At 45.9% G+C, this 20,458-nt stretch overlaps 1 long non-coding RNA gene across 1 annotated transcript; it reads right to left on the bottom strand.

Annotated features, from left to right (window-relative positions):
* Positions 1–77: 77 nt before the first annotated feature.
* Positions 78–19,733, bottom strand: LOC146209238 (uncharacterized). Its single transcript, XR_014706033.1, has 3 exons — positions 19,580–19,733; positions 17,289–17,328; positions 78–527 (listed from the first exon to the last, which is right to left on the bottom strand). It is a non-coding gene; the product is annotated as an uncharacterized LOC146209238 (long non-coding RNA).
* Positions 19,734–20,458: the final 725 nt, after the last annotated feature.

Below are 20,458 nucleotides of genomic sequence, written 5' to 3'. Positions count from 1 at the left end.
TGTAGTTTTTTCTTTTCCTACATTTATGCATGCCATTACTCAATAACTAACGTTATGAAAAGACAGTCATGAAAAAAGCAAGGGGAAATTGCATTTTATATGATTTTTACAAGCGAGTGCATTCATCCTAATCTTGGGATCCTTGGGATCTTCACCTTAGGTAACTTGATTTTCCCCAACCTGGGCTTCGACATCTGGACTGTGGACAGCTTGCTCGTTGCTAGGTTTCCAAGTTTTCCCAGTTTGGACATGGACGGAAACTTCGAGGGAATTTTAGCCTTGAGCGCCGATCCGATCGCTTTGAACTTATGAAAACGATATTGTGCACCTTTGGGTGGTGTCGGTATTTTTTTCAGTGTTGGCATCTTTTTTCCAAAAAGTGATCCCCCTATTTCGACCAAATCCATCCAATCAATTTCTGCAGGGGTATCTTCTCCCACACAGTATCCTATGGCGTGGTCTTCAGCAGAGGGATAACACGTGCACCCTGTTGGAGAACAGGCGAGGACGCCGTATTCGGGGTCACACTGCAGAAACAAAAAAGCTTTATTAATGCCACTGATTTCAGGTAATATATAATGGTCTCCGTTTTTGCTGAATATAAGTAAGTCGCAGGTTTTAGAACGCTTCAAAAGAGTAAAAAGAAAAATTTCGACAGCGGCACTAAGGTGTACAAAAAGTAGCGATAAAGTAAGAGTAATAGTAATATCTGCATGAAAACACATGCAGATGTTTTTATGCAGGACCATTCGCGGGTATTCCTTGGAATAAATTGATTTTATTGCTCGTCATAAGAAAATTGAAGCCTGTTACGACGTGCATGGGTTCCTTCTTGATGCCGTACACCGCTATCGGGCGCCGCTATAAGCAGCCGTGCGGCTGTTTTGGAAAGTATGCGCGAGAAACGAGTTTCTGGGGCTCTACCATCGTTTCAAAGATAGCGGATATTCTCCGCTATTTTTTCTCTCTTCTAAAAATTTGTCCGAATGTTTTGTGCAGAATGAAATGTGAAGTTGGAGTTAATATCTTGTGCTCTGTTTTGTGTCTTAGCGTGCGCTGTGTTTCATCATAAATGGTACACCTTTCTCAGAAGTGAGAACATTGTTACCGTCACAGCCATCTGGGAGAATGTTATGCATATGTGGGCCTAAAGCCTGACAGAGAGGACTCGAGTCTAGGCCGAAACCGAGCGCCCAGCTTTATCTTCATGCGCCAAAGGCAGGAGCGGACTTTGTTTTCTTAGAGCGGCGGAGTGCTAGTCGCGCTCCTTGCGCAGGGAGGAAACGACGCTACGGTACTACAAGCATATCCTGCACACAAGATCTAACTAGCCAGCTCTCATGTACACGCAGCACAGCTTGATGGTGGGTATGTATACTTCGCTGATAATTTTTGAAACAGCGGGATTCGCTCTCATCTAGTTATTATTTTCTTTCTCGCACCTCGAGTAATCTGTTACATAATGCTTCATCATCAGAATTCACAACATTTTATCATGACATCATTATATTTCTTTTTCCCACAAATTCGGCATCATGTTTAATGGTTGAGTGATTCGCTATCATCTCGTTACTGTTTTCTTTCTCGAACCACGACTAATCTGTTATATAACGTTTCATCATCAGAATTCACAAGATTTTGTCATGAAATAGTTATATTTCTTTTTCTGAGAAATTCGACATCATGTTTATTGATTGTGCGCTCGAAATCGCAGGGCAAAAGAAAATAAAAAAAAATCTTCGGGAGGTTTCGGTAATCGAAGGACAACAATTAGGCGGAGCAGAATGTTTAGTTAAATTTGGTTTGATTGGGGGAGGGGAGGGGGGTCGCACCGAAGAAATTCAAGATGCGAGGCTGTTCGTGATCAAGAAGGCTATTCGGTTCAAATCGAAAAAAGGTGAACGTAGTGAATGCCCGATGCGAGCTAAGCTTTATAATGCAGTCACGTTCCACTCCTAAGTTCTACACTTAAATTAGTGCATCTGCTTTTTAAGCGCCTGCCATGGACTTCTTACTAAAAGATTTTAGCGCGGTGGAAAGTTTCATAGCCTGCGCAATGGTGAAAGGATGGGAGGAGGTAAAGTGAACGACTAAAACCTTTGGACAAACACACGCTGCACGGTGCAAGCCGCATAACATTCACAGAAACGGCTATCAACGAGTCGTTGCGCAGAGTTAAAAGATTATATCATGTACGTAGAGCAACGAGTTTCATTTATTGCAGTGTGCCTCACGACAACCGGCTCCATCTTTACTTTGCACTCGATGCCTATAAAATGTCTGCTAATAAATAGCACCACTGTATATGTTGCGCCGCAAGACACAAGTCAATCTTTTAACGATTACCAATAACCGACATATTCCTCTGCCTATACCAAAACGCGGATAAGAGCAGAAAGCAGCACTTTCACGACGCGCCGATATTATTTCCAATATCCAAATATAAGACCGGGATAGAAGTGACTAGTTTAAGAGAAGGGAGCTAAAGCAGTGAGCTTGTCGCCCGCGTAGTACAGTGAGTAAATAGAATCTTCGACGCGTTTTTTCGGCATTTGAACGTTTCATGAATATAAATATATTTATGAAGATGGCGCGATATTAGTGTCGCAGTGCATTCGCAGAAAATAACGTTTATTTAACGCTGCAAACACCGCGACAAAAACTAATTTCTGAGGCAACGACAGCAACCACTGCGGCGAGCAGGCGGCAGAGCCAGTTATACCCCTAGATGTACCCACCAAACACACTACCAGGGCTATGGTAGTCCGTTTGTAGGTTGTGTATAGCGCAATATGTCAAAAAATAGCATAAATGTGACGAATAACTTTCCTCGAGTTATGCTTACCAACATACGCAAGCCGGGCTATATCCACTGCAGGGCGAAAGCCTCTTGCATGCTCCTCCAAATAACTCGGTCCTGTGCTAGCTTTACCTACTTGACTCAAGCAAACATTTCAACCTCCTCCGCCCACCTTAAGTTCTACCGTACCCTGCTGAGCTCTCCTCTCATAGGAACCCAATTTTTTACCCTAAGCGACCATCGGTTATCCTCTCCATGCACTACATATCCTGCCTATGCCGATTTCTTCTTGAATTCTACTAGAATATAAATAACTTGAGTTATTTCTCTTACCCACTATGCATGCCTGCTATCTCTAAATTGTCACCTGCCATTTTCTCTTCCACAGCTTTGCGCGTTGTCCTGAACCCATGTAGAAATCTTTTCGTTAGCCCCCACGTTTCAGCCCCTTAGGGGAGTAGCCCCACCTGGGTGGCGCAGTGGTTACAGCGCTCGACTACTGTGCCCAAGGAAGCGGGATCGAGTCTAGGCCTCGGCGGCCGCTTTTCACTGGAGGCGAAAAGCAAGGTGCCCGTGGGCTGGGCGATGTGAGTCACGTTAAAGAACCCCAGGTGGTCGAAATTTCCGGCGTCCTCCACTACGGCGTCTCTAACAGCCTGAGTCGCTTTGGGACGTTACACCCCACAAACCAACCAACCAAACCTTACGGGAGTACCGGTAAAATGCTGCAGTTATGTACTTTCCTCTTGAACGATACCGTTAAGCTGCTACACATTATCAGCGAGCACTTGGCAAATATGCAAATGAAATCTTATCTTTCAAGTTATTTACAACACGTGGTCCGGATCTCAGGTTACTACCTGTCCTAAGTAGATACTTTCGCCTCCTACTTCCAGTGCCTCGTACCTGTTATAAACTGATGTTCATTTTCAAGGCTGTTAAGCATTACCTTTGTCTTCAGAATAAACATTTTTGACTTGCATTTCAGCGTTCGTGCCTAAGTCATCAGTCACTATTTGCAGTTAGTCCCATGATTTACTTAGCATGGCGATGTCATCAGCGAATCGCAGCATACTCAGGTATTCTAGTAGTAAGTTTATAGGAGTCTGAAACACATCGAAATTAGCATAAAACATTACGATGAAATTACATTTGAAAACATTATCATCACAAAAGCCGAGCACATGTCTCGTAGAGCTGTAAAAAAAGAAAAAAAAAACAGCCTAATTGATACAGAAATATAAAGACCTAACATTTCTACTATTCTAACCCATGATATACATGTATTATGTTAGTAAAAAACAAAGATTGCGCGACAAAGCTTGATGAATATAAAGAGTAATGAGGGATCTCTTATATATCAAGACTTCCCGCTGGTATACTTATGGCCCGCCGTTCCGAACATGTCACATTGGATATTTGGCTCGTAAACGAAGGATGAAAAAATAGAACGTTTTTAGTAAGCGAAATTTGGAAATATGCAAGTTTTTGTATGTCAAGTAGACTTTACAAATTTGTTTTTGCTGAATCACACTACACCAAGGTGGTTTAGTATAATTTGGAATGAAACAATGCTTGCTTTATTTGATGTTCCGTTGCCAACGTAGTATTTATCGAAACCCTAATACTGCCCCTTGTACTCGCAAAAGGTATGTTTGATGGGTAAGTAAGGGCCCCAGCCTACATGTGATGAAAAATACACACCAGGAATTTTATGGTGATGAAACACCTTAACTTGCTGGCTATCAAACATAAAACTAAGGTTAACCGGATCTTTCGTATTCCTAAAATGAAAATTTGCGGTTCCAAAGGCCATGTGACGTCGTACTAAGGTGTATGCCCCCTCATCAGTCACAAGTCAACATTAATAGAGAATGCTAAGTCATACAGCATGATATTCATATGACGTGAAAATAAGTCCTTAATCATGACTACTTTTTATATCATAGTATATTATGGGTTAAAGAAAATAATTATGAGTAATGGTTTAATGGGCCACCATACGAGTATTATGTGACTTCATTTATTTATGTGACCTCAAGCTAATCACGATAACGAGCGTCGGGGGGTTTATAATGACTTAAAAAGGTGTGAGATCACACCCGAGTCCCCTGACAAACCGTTTCATGTGATTAAGGAGGACTTTTAAAATCGATGACGTGGCATGGAGATGAACAATCGTCACCTACTTTAGGGCCACTAAAACAAACATTAGGGATTTCACCATTCTGCAATGTAGCTGTCTTCGCTTCCCTGGAAACATTTGCTGGGCCAATAATATTTATTTTATTTTTGCCGAAATAACTTCCTGGCAAGCAGTTCCAGCCGTTCCAAAATATCTCAGAGGAGGCAATTACTTAGTTTACGGGCTCCAACAATGGTTGAATCATACATTTATTTTCCTTCCTATCTGAGCACACACGATGCGATATTTGCTAAAAAATATCGGCAGATAATTGTGAACACTATTTAACGGATCATCACAATTGTTCTCATTGTGATCACTCAAAGATTGAAACAAGTAATAAGAATACTATGTTTAATCTGGGACATCAGCAATGTCTAGTCAGGAAGAACATCAGAGCAAAGTTGATAGCGTACGAGATACACGAATAGATGAGCAATGTTGAAAACGAAAGTGCATATGCATTAGCAAGAAAATTCAACACTATCGTCATGGGCAGGCGGTTTTTCAATGACAGGAAAACAGTTTTATATTGTCCCGTAAATGAGACAATGCCGTTGAGGCCAAATAAGGAGGCTTTAACTTCACTCTAATAAACTCTTTCGTATGCTGAGAGGCACCCGCAACCGAACTAAGCAAGCAGCCATGGCGATAGCAGCAAGCGTGCTAGGCGATCGTCGATTAACGCGTACCCGTTGAGCTCGACAACGCTCAATTTAAAAACACCGAAGGAACATCTAGATAAAACAAGCCCTCTGGATAGCATAACGTGAAACACTGTAGAAGCGTACGCGAGTGGCTGGAATCTTCGAGATATATTTTGGTGTATCTTGCGCGAGAATGAAATTGACAAGTCTGCGTCTCGCGAAAATGAGCACGAACAAACAACTAAGAATAAGCTCGTGCGCTGGAATCGCAGTGATAAGGCCAAATGCCGGCGGCAGTCGAAAAATAACAAAATGATGATATCAGTCCTTCGTGGCGTTTTGAAATAAACAGAGGAAGATTATAATAAACATGAGAAAGTTTAAACATCACGTATACTTAAACGCGCGTACCACGGCTTCAGACGTACAATATATACGAATTCTGGCCGAGCTGAACGCCGCAGAGTTATGGTCGTGCAGTCGGGGATGACCTCGTAGTCAAGCTGTCCGATTCGTCGAAGGACTCTGCATAGGATGAGGTACCACTGTAAGAACCTTTCAGTCATTCCGCGGTGGCGTATCGGCGTCCAAACCGACACTATATCTCCCTGCCTGCATTGTGCGCTGCGTCGGCACAGGTTGTATAGCCGGGAGTCTGTGCGCTACCCGTCTTTAATGTGCAGCCGGGCTAGTCGTCGGGCTTCCTCTGCGCGCAGGAAGGTAGGCGGGGACGTCCAGGTTCTCCTCATTGGTTACGCGTGGCAGCATTGCGTCTAGAGTCGTCATGGGCTCCCTGCTGTGCACATGCTTGAACGGGGTTGCTTCGGTTGTCTCCTGGATGGCCGCTTTATACGTGAAGATCACGTAGCCCAGGATGTCATTCCAAGTCTTGTGTTCGGTGGCGACGTACAAAACGGTCATTTCCGCAATCGCTTTGTTAAGGCGCTCCACAAATTTGTCGGTTTGGGAATGGTACGCGGTTGTACAGTCTTTGCCAAAAGTAACCAGGGTGCGTGTTCCGCTTCGCAGTCGGGTAAAAAGAATTCGTACTAGTTCTGAAGTTGTAAATGTATGCAAAGTAAAGGCGATCATCTCTATTCACTTCTTAACAAGTTGTGATCTTCTGGGAATTCTTGTTGACTTTATATTACAAGCGAGAAGCAAGCTATGCAGCCCGATTACGTTTGGCAAATACGGTATGTCGGTGGCATGTATGATAGCGTGTGGGTGACATGTATGGGTCGCGTCTGGGTGCAGGACGGCGTAATGCAGAATAGTTTATCGCTATTGCTTCTTGAGTTGAAGCTGTCAGAGCCTCCGCTTGAGAAACTACCAATGATTGCTGGACATCCTCATGAATGACGTCCGTGGGTGACGAAACCTGTGGCTGTGAAGGTGATTGGAGGAGTAAGCGTAGCTCCTTCTCGAACTACCTCACTGAAGTTATCTCAACATGTAGCTGCGGCGTCGCAGTCGTTTGTAGAGAACGTGTCGAGTCCTGGCGTCTGTGGTGCCTTCCATAGAGAATGCTTCTCGTTCGAATTCAGTCACGGTTTGGGGTGGAATTAACGAGGCAAGCGAAAATAGATTCCTTGACGACTTGCGATAAAACATTTACTTTCTTCAGTCATTTCAGGGTCTGCGCGGCGAAATAGGCGCTTATTTCTTCTACGAAGCAAGTACATATCCATTAGGGAGCTGGAGTCCTTATTGAAGGAATGGCTCGGACATTCTCTCTCTGATGTTACTCGTAAAGGCATTCAATATCTGATTAGAAAGTACCCCAATCCTTCAAGAGAGCCTCGCCGTTCCAAACCGAATTCGGGCGGATCCCCGATGAGCAAAATACGCTTGCCTGAGCTTTGTTTTGTCATCCCAGGCGTAATGCGTTAACACGCGTTCAAACAGGTCAAGCGATTCTTCCGCATCCTCATCCGGTCGTTCTTGGAAACAGGCGGGCTCTCGGGATGGGCGAAAACCAAAGGTACTTCTGTTCGACGGGTGCCATTTTCGTGAATAAATCACTGAGTCAAGGGGACATCACTGCATTCAGCTCTTCCCACAGATGTCACGTATTGTTGCATTTAAGGTAGAAGGCCTTACCTTAACTGGAATAAACTATTCATTGGGGTGACTAGTCCTGCAAAAGAACTGAGCAATCAGAGACGGTGTTAGCAGTAACAAAGAAGAATGTATTTAAAATTGAATGTACACAAACAACTTATTAACGAAGACAAAATACAACTGTTCAAATGCATACTACACAAACAGGGATGCTCAACACATAATGAAAACGAGAAATAATATCAACTTCAAGTCAATTGCTATGCATGTCAATTTTCCTCCGAACACTTCTCTATTAAACCTATGGGGCACAGCGCGTTGTTAGGGCTCTGCTACGCTTAATGCATATACTAAGTTTTAAAGGGTGTTTCGGCTAGGCCATGTAGCTCCCCAGGGATCTCCAGCTATTCCGCATTAACAAAGCCGGCTGGGAGGTGGTTCGTTGGCCTTTTACACCGTATAAACAATGACAACAGCAGTCACGTGAGCGAAGAAAAGAGAAGAAAAAAAAAGGCAGAAGGGAACAAAAACGGGGGAGGGGGAATTTGGTGAGAAAGGGCTCAAGAAAAGGTCCAAGTGCTCTTCTGGGCGCATGCTGTTACGAGAATACAACTTCAAATACGACCCTCCCGTTGAATACATGCACGTGGCGAGAGGACCATTTCCGCAGAAAAGCCTGCTCACCCATCATGAAAAGTTCAGTGTAAGGCCGCGGTGGCGCTTTCTTTATTGTTTCGGCGCGTGCGCCGCAGAAAACGGCGATGGAATTTTCTACAAGCTTCGAGAACGCGACGCGACCGATTACGTAATATCGGCCACCGCCCTGCGCCTCCTCGCCCTCGTCGCCATGGGCGGAGTCACGCGTGCGTTCCCCTGCACGGTCCCGGCCCTCCTCCTCGCTCCGCGCGAAAGGGCCGCGCGTGCTGACTAATGTTCGAGTAAATTCGAGACCTCTCCAGAGGGCAGAGGGGGGGGGAGGCACAGCTTGGGCAGCGCTAGGCTGTTTTCCGTTCCTCCTCCGCGCCTAGAAGCTTCTGCGCTGGCTATTTAAGAGCGCGCCGTGCAGCCATCGACGGTTCTGGTTCTGATTTTGGTTTGATTCTCGCTCAGAGAAGACAGCGTAACAGGCAGGCCCCGACTGAGAAGTCGTAAAAAGAGCGATGCGCTATTGGTCACTCAATGGTCACTCAATGTAGTCATGACATTAGGCTAATATGGCTATTACTAACCCTGACTATGACCAACAATGACCATGTACACCTATCACTAAATAATTTAATTCTTATCAGTATTCAATTCGAAAGGGGTTTTTTACTGTGCTTTAACAGGGATAATAGCCCTGTCGAAGTTTCACGGCGAACCACACAAGAACACAGCCAGTCTCAGTCTCCACAAGCGAGCACGAGCAGCTCAGCGGCACTTCGTCGTCCTTATCCTAGTCTTCGTGATATTCTCGCCTACTTGATCCTCGTCTTCGTATATCCTCGTGTAGTTCACTACAATTTCCCCCGGAGCGAGGAGGAGCCATCCTGGCGACCTATGGTGAGGGCAAGAAGAGCGGATCGTAGTACGTTTTGAGGCGGCTCACGTGCACAGTTTCGCGGCCGCGATGACGCATGTCCGAAGAGGTAGTGAGTGGCTCCACGATGTAATTCACAGGGGAGGTTTGACGGACAATGCGGTAGGGGCCGTGATACTCGGTTCGAAATTTTGATGACAATCCCGGTGGGGTGCCGGGAACCCAAAGCCAAACAAGGGATCCTGCAGGAAAAACGTGTGGCGTCTGATCTTTGTCGCGGTGATGCTTTTGGCGGCCTTGAGATTCCGATGTAAAACACCGGGCCAACTGGCGACATTCCTCCGCATGTTTGGCAACGTCTGAAAGGAGAGTACACTCGGAGGAGTCGGGACGATATGGTAAAATAGTGTCCATCGTGGACGACGCCTCACGCCCATAAAGGAGGAAGAAAGGGCTAAATCCAGTAGTTGACGGCGTGGCGGTGTTATAAGCTTATGTCATGAAAGGAAGGACAGCGTCCCAGTTAGTCTGATCGGCGGCAACGTACATCGTCAGCATATTTCCGAGAGTGCGATTGAAGCGCTCAGTCAACCCGTTTGTTTGAGGGTGGTAGGCTGTTGTGGTCCGATGTATGATGCGACATTCGGCCAGTAGAGATTCAACGACGTTGGAAAGGAAGACGCGTCCTTGGTCACTCAGCAGATCTCGCGGCGCGCCGTGGCGAAGAACAAAATGATGTAGCAAGAACAGGGCTACTTCACGGGAAGTAGGGGCGGGTAAAGCGGCGGTCTCGGCATACCGGGTGAGGTGTTCGATGCCGACGATAATCCACCGGTTCCCAGAAACCGTGCAGGGAAGTGGCCCGTAAAGGTCAACGCCAATGCGGTCAAAAGGGCGGGCCGGGCATGGAAGTGGTTGTAAGGGGCCAGAAGCACGAGGTGTGGATGACTTTCGGCGCTGACAGGCGATGCAGGAGCGGACGTATTTGCGAATATACCCGTACATGCCGCGCCAATAGTAGCGTTGAGAGATCCTTTGAAACGTCTTCACTACACCAGGATGGGCACACTGAGGGTCGGCATGGAAAGAGGTCAAATGTCATGTCGTAAATGGCGGGGAATGACGAGAAGCCACCGTCGACCATCAGTCATATAATTGCGGCGGTAGAGAATACCGTCTCGTAGGGCAAAGTGTGGTGCTTGACGGCGTAAAGCCCGAGAAGGCGCAGCAGCGTTAGGAGAAGTGGACACGATCTCTATAAGAGATGCGAGCCACGGGTCTTTTCGCTGCTCCGCAGGCATGTCAGCGATGGTTAGAGAGGAGAGGACGGAATCAGCCGCCGTAGAGCAAGCAGGTTCGTTGGAGACGGGAGAACGAGATAGTGCGTCGGCGTCCATGTGTTTACGGCCAGAGCGATATATAACGCGGATGTCAAATTCCTGTAGGCGGAGAGCCCATCGTGCGAGGCGGCCGGACGGGTCTTTAAGAGAGGACAGCCAACATAACGCGTGGTGGTCCGTGACGACGTCAAACTGGCGACCGTAAAGGTAGGGCCGGAATTTTGTTAATGCCCACACAATTGCCAAACACTCCTTTTCCGTAACTGAGTAGTTGCGTTCAGCTTTAGAGAGGATACGACTCGCGTACGCGACGACGTATTCGTGAAAACCGTTTTTCCGTCGTGCCAAGACAGCTCCGAGGCCAACGCCACTCGCATCAGTATGGACCTCGGTGGGTGCTGTCGGGTCGTAGTGGCGAAGGATTGGTGGCGAAGTCAAAAGACGGCGCAATGCGTTGAACCCTTCGTCGCACTCGACCGACCACGCAGTTAAGTCACTGTTTCCTCCGAGTAGTTTCGTCAGGGGTGCAATTATCGAAGCAAAATTCTGCACGAAGCGCCGAAAATAGGAGCATAGACCTATGAAGCTTCGAAGTTGCTTGAGTGAAACCGGCTTAGGAAACTCTGCCACTGCGCGCAGCTTGGCCGGATCAGGGCGAACACCTTCCTTAGAGACGATGTGCCCCAAAATAGTCAACTCCCTGGCACCGAAGTGACACTTCTTGAGATTCAGTTGCAGGCCGGCGTCAGTAAGGCAAACCAAAACTTGCCGCAAGCGCTCTAGGTGCGTAGCGAAGTCGGTGGAAAAGACAACAATGTCGTCCAAGTAGCAGAGGCAGATGTGCCACTTGAACTTCCGCAAGATGTTATCCATCATCCTCTCGAATGTGGCGGGCGCATTGCACAGGCCGAAGGGCATCACATTAAATTCATAGAGGCCATCCGGCGTCACAAATGCGGTCTTCTCTCTGTCACAGGCGGCCATTGGTACTTGCCAGTAACCTGAACGCAAATCAAGAGATGAAAAGTGCTCGGCACCTTGGAGGCAATCAAGAGCGTCGTCTATACGCGGAAGGGGGTAATTGTCCTTGTGGGTAATTTTGTTGAGGCGCCGGTAATCAATACAAAAGCGAAACGAGCCATCTTTCTTTTTCACTAGCACCACTGGTGAAGACCAGGGGCTTTGTGATGGATGAATTACACCACGTTGTAGCATGTCCTCAACTTGTTCATTGATCACGCGACGCTCTGTCGCTGACACACGATAGGGGCGCTGTCGAAAAGGCGAGTTAGAGCCGGTCTGAATGTAATGCGCGACTGTGGAAGTGCGGCCGAGAGGTGTGTGGGCGGCGTCGAAAGCAAAGCGAAATGTCTGTAAAAGGGCCACGAGCTGAGTCCGGTAGGTGGAAGGAAGAGCGTCATCGATGGCGGTTCGGAAGAAGTCGTCTGGCAACGAATCAGGCGTCGGATCGGACTGCAGAGCATCAATGTAGTTACTGCGGTAGGTCTCGGAGGCATCCAGGTCAGAGAGAAGGTGGGCTGGTTGAATGGAACCGGGAGATTCCCCACGTAGCAGAGTAATCGGGCGTGGGGACGGATTGTAGATGAGTAGCTCCGTGAAGCCACCGTGAACATCGAGAACAGCAGATGGCAGCGGCAGGTGCTTGCGGTGGATGAAGGATGCAGACGGTGTAAATAAAACACTAACGTCTGACACGGCAGGACACGAAAGAGGCACAAGGGCACAAGCCTCTGGTGCTACGTCGACATCTTCAGCGATGGTCAGCTTTTGAGGACGCACTGAACGGTTGTCGTCGGGCAGTGCGTCGCACAGTGCAGAAAATTCTACTTCAGCTCGGGCGCAATCGATCACGGCATTATTTTTAGACAAGAAGTCCCATCCGAGGATCACGTCGTGAGAACAAGATGACAAAACTACGAACTCGACACTGTACAAAATACCTTCAATGACGACACGCGCTGTACATGCTGCTAAAGGTCCAATCCTCTCTTCACTGGCAGTGCGGAGCGACAAACCGTTAAATGACGTCGTAACTTTTCGTAGTCGTCGGCAGAGTTGCTCATGAATCACTGACACTGCAGCACCCGTATCGACCAGCGCATATACGGACAGACCATCGATAGAAATCATTATAATGTTCGTGGGCGGAATATGAGGCCTTGAGCTTTTCGCAGTTCTTGCCTCAGGAACCGCGGAGCTTAGTTTCCCTCGTCAGCAGGTGGTGGTCGCCGGCGCATTGGTGACAGTGACCGGCGACGCGGAGAAGGAGAACGACGGGTTGTATATGAACGCTGTTCTGGGGCATACGCAGGCGGAGAGTGGGCAGAACGAAGCAGCGGTGGCGAGTAATCAGAAGACGCAGGCTCGGCCATGCGACGACGACATCGGCGGGCCACATGTCCAGCGAAACCACAGTAGTAGCAAATAGGACGATTGTCCGAAGTACGCCAAGGGTTGTAATTGCGCGCAGTGGGCGGATGAAGCGGGGCCGTTTGAGAAAGCGGTGCAGGGCGTAGAACAGGCTGCATGGGTTGTGACGGCTCAGGCGGTGGCCGCGCAGCCACAGCCGCGTAGGTCAAAGGGGCTGGAACAGTAGGTTGACTATACTGGACTGGTGCTTCGACGTATGTCAATGGAGCAACAGAAGGAGCTTCAGGAAGCGTGGGGAGTGCTTCCGCAACTTGTTGGCGGATGACTTGCTGCAGCTTTGGCACTAAAGGAGTGGGAGCGTCAGGACGTTGGCGAACGAGGGATAGTTGACGGGCAACTTCTTCTCGAACGAACTGCTGTATTTGTGGCAGCAAGGTGGACTGGTCTGCTTCAGGTGTTAAAGCTGCAAGCAGCGCGGGGTTTGAGAGCGAAGAGCGAGTGATGTTACGGCGCTTGCGTAATTCACCAAAGTTGTGGCATGCGTCGATAACGTCGACGACGGTGGCTGGATTTTTAGCCAGAAGCATCTGGAACGCGTCATCATCAATTCCTTGCATAATGTGATCAATCTTGGTGCTCTCTGGCATTGAAGCGTCCACGCGCTTGCAGAGGTCTACGACATCTTCAATATAGCTGGTAAAATTCTCACCAGGAAGCTGTGCACGGCCGCGCAGGCGTTGCTCAGCGCGCAACTTGCGCACTGCAGGCCGACCGAAAATATCGGCAAAACTAGCTTTGAAAGTAGACCACGATGTGATATCGGCCTCGTGGTTGCGGAACCATAGGTTTGCAACGTCCGTTAGGTAGAAAATGACGTTATTGAGTTTTTGGTTGTCGTCCCAGTGGTTGTGAATACTGACCCGCTCATATGAGGCCAGCCAGTCTTCCACGTCATGGTCGGCGGTTCCGCTGAAGATAGGAGGATCACGCTGGCGCAAAGCTCCAGCGCAGAACACCGCGGATGAGGGGCCGGTTGGACTAGGGTTGGTGGCGTCGGTCATTGCTTGTGTCGGGAGTGTGCGGCTGCGGAGCTCCAGGGCGGCAGGAAATGCTCACCTCCACCAAGTGAAAGGGGTTTTTTTTACTGTGCTTTAACAGGGATAATAGCCCTGTCGAAGTTTCACGGCGAACCACACAAGAACACAGCCAGTCTGTCTCCACAAGCGAGCACGAGCAGCTCAGCGGCACTTCGTCGTCCTTATCCTAGTCTTCGTGATATTCTTGCCTACTTAATCCTCGTCTTCGTATATCCTCGTGTAGTTCACTACAAATTCATTATTATTGATATCTGGGGAATTCAATGGTACAAAGGGCATTTCTGGTACCTCAATATGGTGACGCTTTCTGGTAAAACCATCTGGTCATACGAAGCATGAGTCAATAAATGCCATGGCAATAACATTAGTAATGCCAGAGTGTGATCTAGACAGATTGATGGCATAGAAAGGAATAGCTGAAAGGTAGGCTTGAAAATCAATATGCAGAACGCAAAGGCAATGTTGAAGAGCCTCTGGAAGGAACAGCCGATCACAATATGTAGCGAATTATTGGGAGTGGTAGAAGAATATTTTTACTTAGGCGAGGTAGTAACCAAAGATCCACACCATTAAAGGGAAGAAACTAAGTGAATAAAATTGGCAGGGAGCGCATTTTACAAGTATTCGCAGGTTATGACTAGCAGCTTTGTAGTATCGCTAAATAGGGAAATATACAACAGATCCTTCTTACTTATACTAGCGTATAAGGCTGAAACGTGGAGGCTAATGAAAAGGATTCTATTTAATGTGAGGGCAAAGCAAAGGTCTATGGGGCGAAAAATGGTAGGTTGAACTTGTAAGGCATAGGAATCGTTCAGGGTAGCTGCGAAGAATAACACGAGTTAATGACATTCTAGTGCAAATCAAGACCTTTACATGGGAAAGACATGTAATGCGTAAAGTGGACAATTGATGGTAGCTTGGGGTAACAAATTAGATCCTAAGGGAAGGAAAGAGCAGCAGTGGGCAGCAGAAAGTTAGGTGGGCGGATGAGTTTAAATATCTAGCAGAGGTCAAGTGAATGCTGCTAGCACAGGAGCTGATTAATTAGAAGAGTATGGGAGAGGCTTTCGCCCTGTAGTGGGTATATTCCGGCTCATGATGAGGATGCTGAAGTTTAGTTCCGTGTTCGCATTTTTCGAATTCTAGGTATTTCACATCGATAAGGCGATCACCGGGTGGTGAAAAAGAGCGCCGTACTAGTTGACGCAAGGCTGGCTCCACTTTTTGCACTCACTGAACATGTGCCCATCTTTTTATATTCTCGCCGGTTATCAAAAAGGGAGCTCCGCGGAGCATTGCTTTCGATAACCGTCGAGAATAAAACACGAGGCATATGCACTGTGTGGACGAAAGGTTGGCTGCAGCCACTCGGCGGGGTGTTCATTTTAAAAGTTCCCAATAATGCACATAGCATAAGCTTTGGCTTAAGAGTGAAACGCGATAGAACCTTCTTTTCATTCAACTAAGGGGGTATCAAAGGACGACATAACGAAATGCATGAGCTGTTCATTTTTCCGCTAATTGTAGCATTTTTTAAACGATGAGGATAAAAACAGCCTTTCTGGCATATAGGTACCGGGCTCATTCGGCCCGCAAATGGCCTGCGTTCAATCCCCAACTCGGGAATTCACACCACTTTATATTCTAGAAGTGCAAAGCCACCATGGATCCAGTGCCATCCTGCGCACTCTTTCTCTAGGTGCCCAACGCGGGGACGCCGTAAATAAGGCACTCGGCTGATGTACCCAAGGATGTGGAATTGAATTCCGGCCGCGGCCGCCACTTTTTGATGGATGCGATAACAGCGCCCGTTTTCTGTGTAATATCAGTGCATTTTATGAACCCAGATTGGCCGAAATTTTCGGAGCCCTCGATAATGGTTCCTCTTATAGCCTGCGTCACTCTGGGACTGTAATCCATCCTATACAAATCAAATCTTTCGCTCTCTGAATGCGTCTTTTTCGCTGCTTTCTCCCGTACTCATGCATCAACTGGGCCAACAAGCCCCGATTATTCACACCCATTAAAGGACCCTCCTCGCTAAGTTTGAGTACCTTTGGGTCCTCTCTTGATTTGTTGACATTATTTTTGGAATTCCCATTCACAACCTTACAAAGATGCCGGACAGCACCTGATTTTCTGCGCTTCTTGATACTAAACCTTTCCGCAGTAATTACTGCGCCATTTTCTTTGCTCGAGAACCCCGCTTAGCTCTGGGTCAATTTTGTATGCCCTGCCAACAGATCAGTGCGAGAATTCCATGAAAGTACTTGAACAATACCAATCCCACATGACTGGAAATTCATACGTCTCTGTTTTATTCACGGTATTTAAGGGAGAAGCAGGATTCCAACGAGAGAATATTATACCAGATCAACAGCGAAATCTAAACCCGTATTAAACATAATCTAATGCTGGCCTAATCCTGTGTTCTTTCATTCCTGTATGAGAAGCCGATGAATTTTTGTGCACGGATTGTGCGGAGCGAAAGAGCGCATTTCTGTAGAGAAAAAGAAAGAAATTAGGGTACTCGGCGTATAGGTCGATGGCGCCTAGAGGCCGACTCGAAACTATCACGTGCACTTTGTTTCAACAGAACCTTTGCTTTGTTCGTAAAAGTGTATGAATTCATTAGTGGGATCCTATAAAAACGTCTTTCCTGTAAAGCCCCGTCCCACAGCTCATTGGCTAAACGTTTGTAATTTTTCGCTCACATAAACAAGATAAACTCTCAAGATATTATTCTTGTTGGGTTTTGGAACCTTTCCACATTTTTGTCAAAACGGGTAACCTTTCCTTAATAAAAAGATAAAGGTAGCACCCCAATATGCTTGTCGGGTTGAGACAGGGGGAATATTACTAGAAGTTGGTTCTAGTTTCTTCTTCCTATCCAGTAGGGTAAGAGTTCGGGTTGCTTTGTGTTTCATGATTATATCTCAGCTCAAAACAGGAAAAGACATGACGAAGACACAGCAGCCACACTTTTATCCACACGTCTGTGTGGCTACTCTATACACATAATATCCTGCGAAACTCCTACTATGTCGAAATATCCAGAGCTGATGACTAACCTTGCCCAAAATAATTAGTGTTCTTCCAATTGACAGTGCAAAAAAGGAAGCGAAATGCCTTGAAGATGGAAAATTCAATTTCAGGAGCTGAACGTATGCTTGAAGATGTAGCTGCGAGTTTATCGCGTTGATTCAGAGCTTTAAAGGAACAAACAAAACATCCGCACTCACCCTTTCATAGCAGTAAAAATCTCCTTTTCTAGGACTAGCGCTATGGGAAAAAAACAAAACAGGGTAGAGGTATTTAGCGCTCAATCCTAACACTATTAACGAAGCTTAAGTACTAATGAGATGTTCAACAGATAAGTTTAAGTATGAGGCTGGCATTCTTAAAAGCGTACTTATTCGTAACATTGCTTTCTCTCAGTGTTGCTCAGGACTACCCTTACAAAAAAGCTTAATGAGTTTCTGATTAAATGTTAATTACATTCCTCATCATGCACATTAACATTTCTATACATTTTCTTGATGCATTTTTGATGAGTTTCACAAGAAAGTTGGCCACCGTGTTTCTGGTTGGTACCTAATGTGTGCATTTCTTGTGTGTTGTTCATGAGTGTTGACCAATGAGCACTTTTGGATAAAAAGTAAAAGCTAAAACGTAGCGAAGCACCTCAACTACATTAAAAAAAGCTAAAAAATAAAAAAAAATAAAACTAAGCGAAAAAAAACGGTACCTCTGGCGCAATTCGAACTCGGCACATCTTACTCGGTAGCTTTCTACGCTAACCACTCGGCCATTCGGGGAACTGGTAATATGGGTAACGTATTTGCTTCTTATGTCTAGACTGCATTCATAAGATTGGGACTTAATGTTTCGAAGCATGTTTCGAAGTGTACAGACCATTGCAGCTGCTCTAACAATTACAACTTCTTGACCATTAGAACTTGCATCTAATGTTCTAGATACCTATGCGCACTATTTTGTCCACTGCAGTCATTTTAACATGTCGAGTTTGGCATCGCTGGCAAATTTATCAGCGCTGGCTCTTCGGTGGTTGCTACCTTGGGCGTAATTTTCGCTGAACACGGAGCTGTAGCACGAACCTTTAAGGAAAAAAAGTGCGACCAAGCTTCAATACCGGCAAGCGCAGCAGCGCCAACACTATTTTACTGGTAACTAAATCTTATTTGTATCTAAACATTTCGGGAAGCGATGCGATGACTGAGGGCTCGGCTAATCTATACGCAGAGCAAGAGCTAGGAGCTCGAAAGCTTAAGAAACACGCAAAATATCATGCATTATAAAGAAGGCATTGCTTCTCGTGCCCTGGTCGCGCACATGCCCCCAGGACAGTCCAGTTCCGAGTCAACGCACGGCTCGGGTTACGTCCGCGCGTCGTCGTCGGCGCAGGCCGGGGTACCCCTGCTGGTCTCTCCAAAACGGCCTGCTCGCAGGTGCAGGAGGCATTGGAAATGGAGCGGCCTTGCGTCCGTTTGCTTGGAGGCGGTGTGGCAGTGCGTCGGTTCGCGTACACAACAATATCCTTGCCCGTAACACCCTCAAGCATATTGTCCAACCACAGCACCCATTCGCTTGGCAAGAAGTGATTTGCAATGGCACAAACACCCAAGACGCAGGGTGTAAGCGTGTTTTGAATGAAACAAATGTCCAAAAAGTTGTTTTTGTTTTTACAGTGCATGCTAAACAGAAATGAAAACATAGTAAAGAATATACATTCGCTTAGTGATGTATAATTTCCCTCATTTGAGAAAGTCAATGTATTTCCACATTAGCTCCTATACAAAAATACTGTTGTGTTTTCCAAGTACAAAACTTCTCGCGTAATCTCAAATGAAAGTCTGTTGCGGATCTCATGTTAAAACACATAAAAATTGTTTCTTAGGCAACATCCTACATATGCTAATCAGAAATGGAAACATAGGGCTCTGAAAGTGTGCAGTTAACAAAGAAATAATATATATTCACTTAGTGATGTATACATTTCCTCATTTGAGAAAGTCAATGTATTTCCACATTAGATCCTACCCAAAAATACTGTTGCATTTTCCAAGCACAAAACTTCATGTGTGATCTCAAAGGAAAGTCTGCTGCGGATATGATGTTAAAACACATCTAATCTTGAATATCCTTTGAGTGGTTGATGACTCATCAAAACCACATTACGTGGGTAACAGAAATTCAATATCCATTTTTGTAAGGGTACTCTTACACCAGTGTTTCGGTCTCTGATTTTGCTCCATGGCTGGCTAAAACAAAATATCTTAGCAAGACTATAGATTTAAGAGCTTTTCTGGTCAAACTGTGTAAAATCTGTGCAAATTTTATATTTAGTTGTCACGAACAGGCGCAGATAACTGAAGAGCATATTTTTAAAATGGAGTTTTCATGCAAAACGTAAGAGTTTCCTTATGACGATAGGTCCCTTGCTATATTTGCGATATTTACATCCTGAGAACGCAAGAGAGTATATGATTTTGTTTCGAATTTCCAAACTTACAGCGAAACTTCAGCGAAAGATGCGAACACCAGAAGGAAGGTGACGAGAAGTTCCATTTCTTCGCCGTAACTAACTTTTAAGCGATGTGACATTTGCTATCTGCTGCTTAAAGCTCTCTATATATTCATGTGCGTAGGTCTCTAGTAGCATTTTATGCAGTAAAGAAATGCTGAAAATTTTCAGAAATAATTAATTATGCTTTTCCATCTGACACATCACACATAAGTTATTTTGAAGTAGAATATTGGTAATTGACATTAGTGCTTAGGGAACTTGACAGTTTCGAAACTCTCTTGGAAAAGGAAGATGACGGAAATGATGCTGGCAAAAAGGCATTTTAATTACAATGCGTCATTACGGTTTAGGAATAGATTAACTTATTCTTTCGTAAAAGTGTATGAATTCATTAGTGGGATCCTATAAAAAAATCTTAAGAGAAAACGTCTTGAGAGAAAAAGTGTTTACATTGGTCTTAACAGATTGCGGTATGGAAGGGGAAAGATGAGCCCGATGCCTAATGTTCTATGTCATTATTGCGTTTTGCAACATCAAATATACCCACTAGCCTAACTCTCGCCCTAATAAATTATATTGCAAGTTCAACGGCCCATATTACGATGCTTGCAACATTGGTCGCTTCAGTGTTCGCCGAGTAGAGCTTGTATGCTGTCCCACCTCTCCTTAATGTGCTGTAGAACAAGAAGCATGCCAACTAGCCTAAACCATGACCTGCCTTACTTGATGACCACTTCCATGCACGATGAGCCTGGCTGTGTTATCCATTTCGTGGCCTTTTGTCTGTCCTAGCAATCTGATTTTTTTATATTCCACTTTGTTGACAGACGTGAGATTTAACTTCCGGCATACGAGCACAATTCA

The sequence above is a fragment of the Amblyomma maculatum genome, chromosome 1 (genome assembly GCF_055883805.1).
Source record: "Amblyomma maculatum isolate TAMU_Amacu chromosome 1, ASM5588380v1, whole genome shotgun sequence".
NCBI lineage: Eukaryota > Metazoa > Arthropoda > Arachnida > Ixodida > Ixodidae > Amblyomma > Amblyomma maculatum.
The sequence above is the reverse complement of the archived record's forward strand: the minus strand, read 5'-3'. Positions and strand labels throughout refer to the sequence as shown.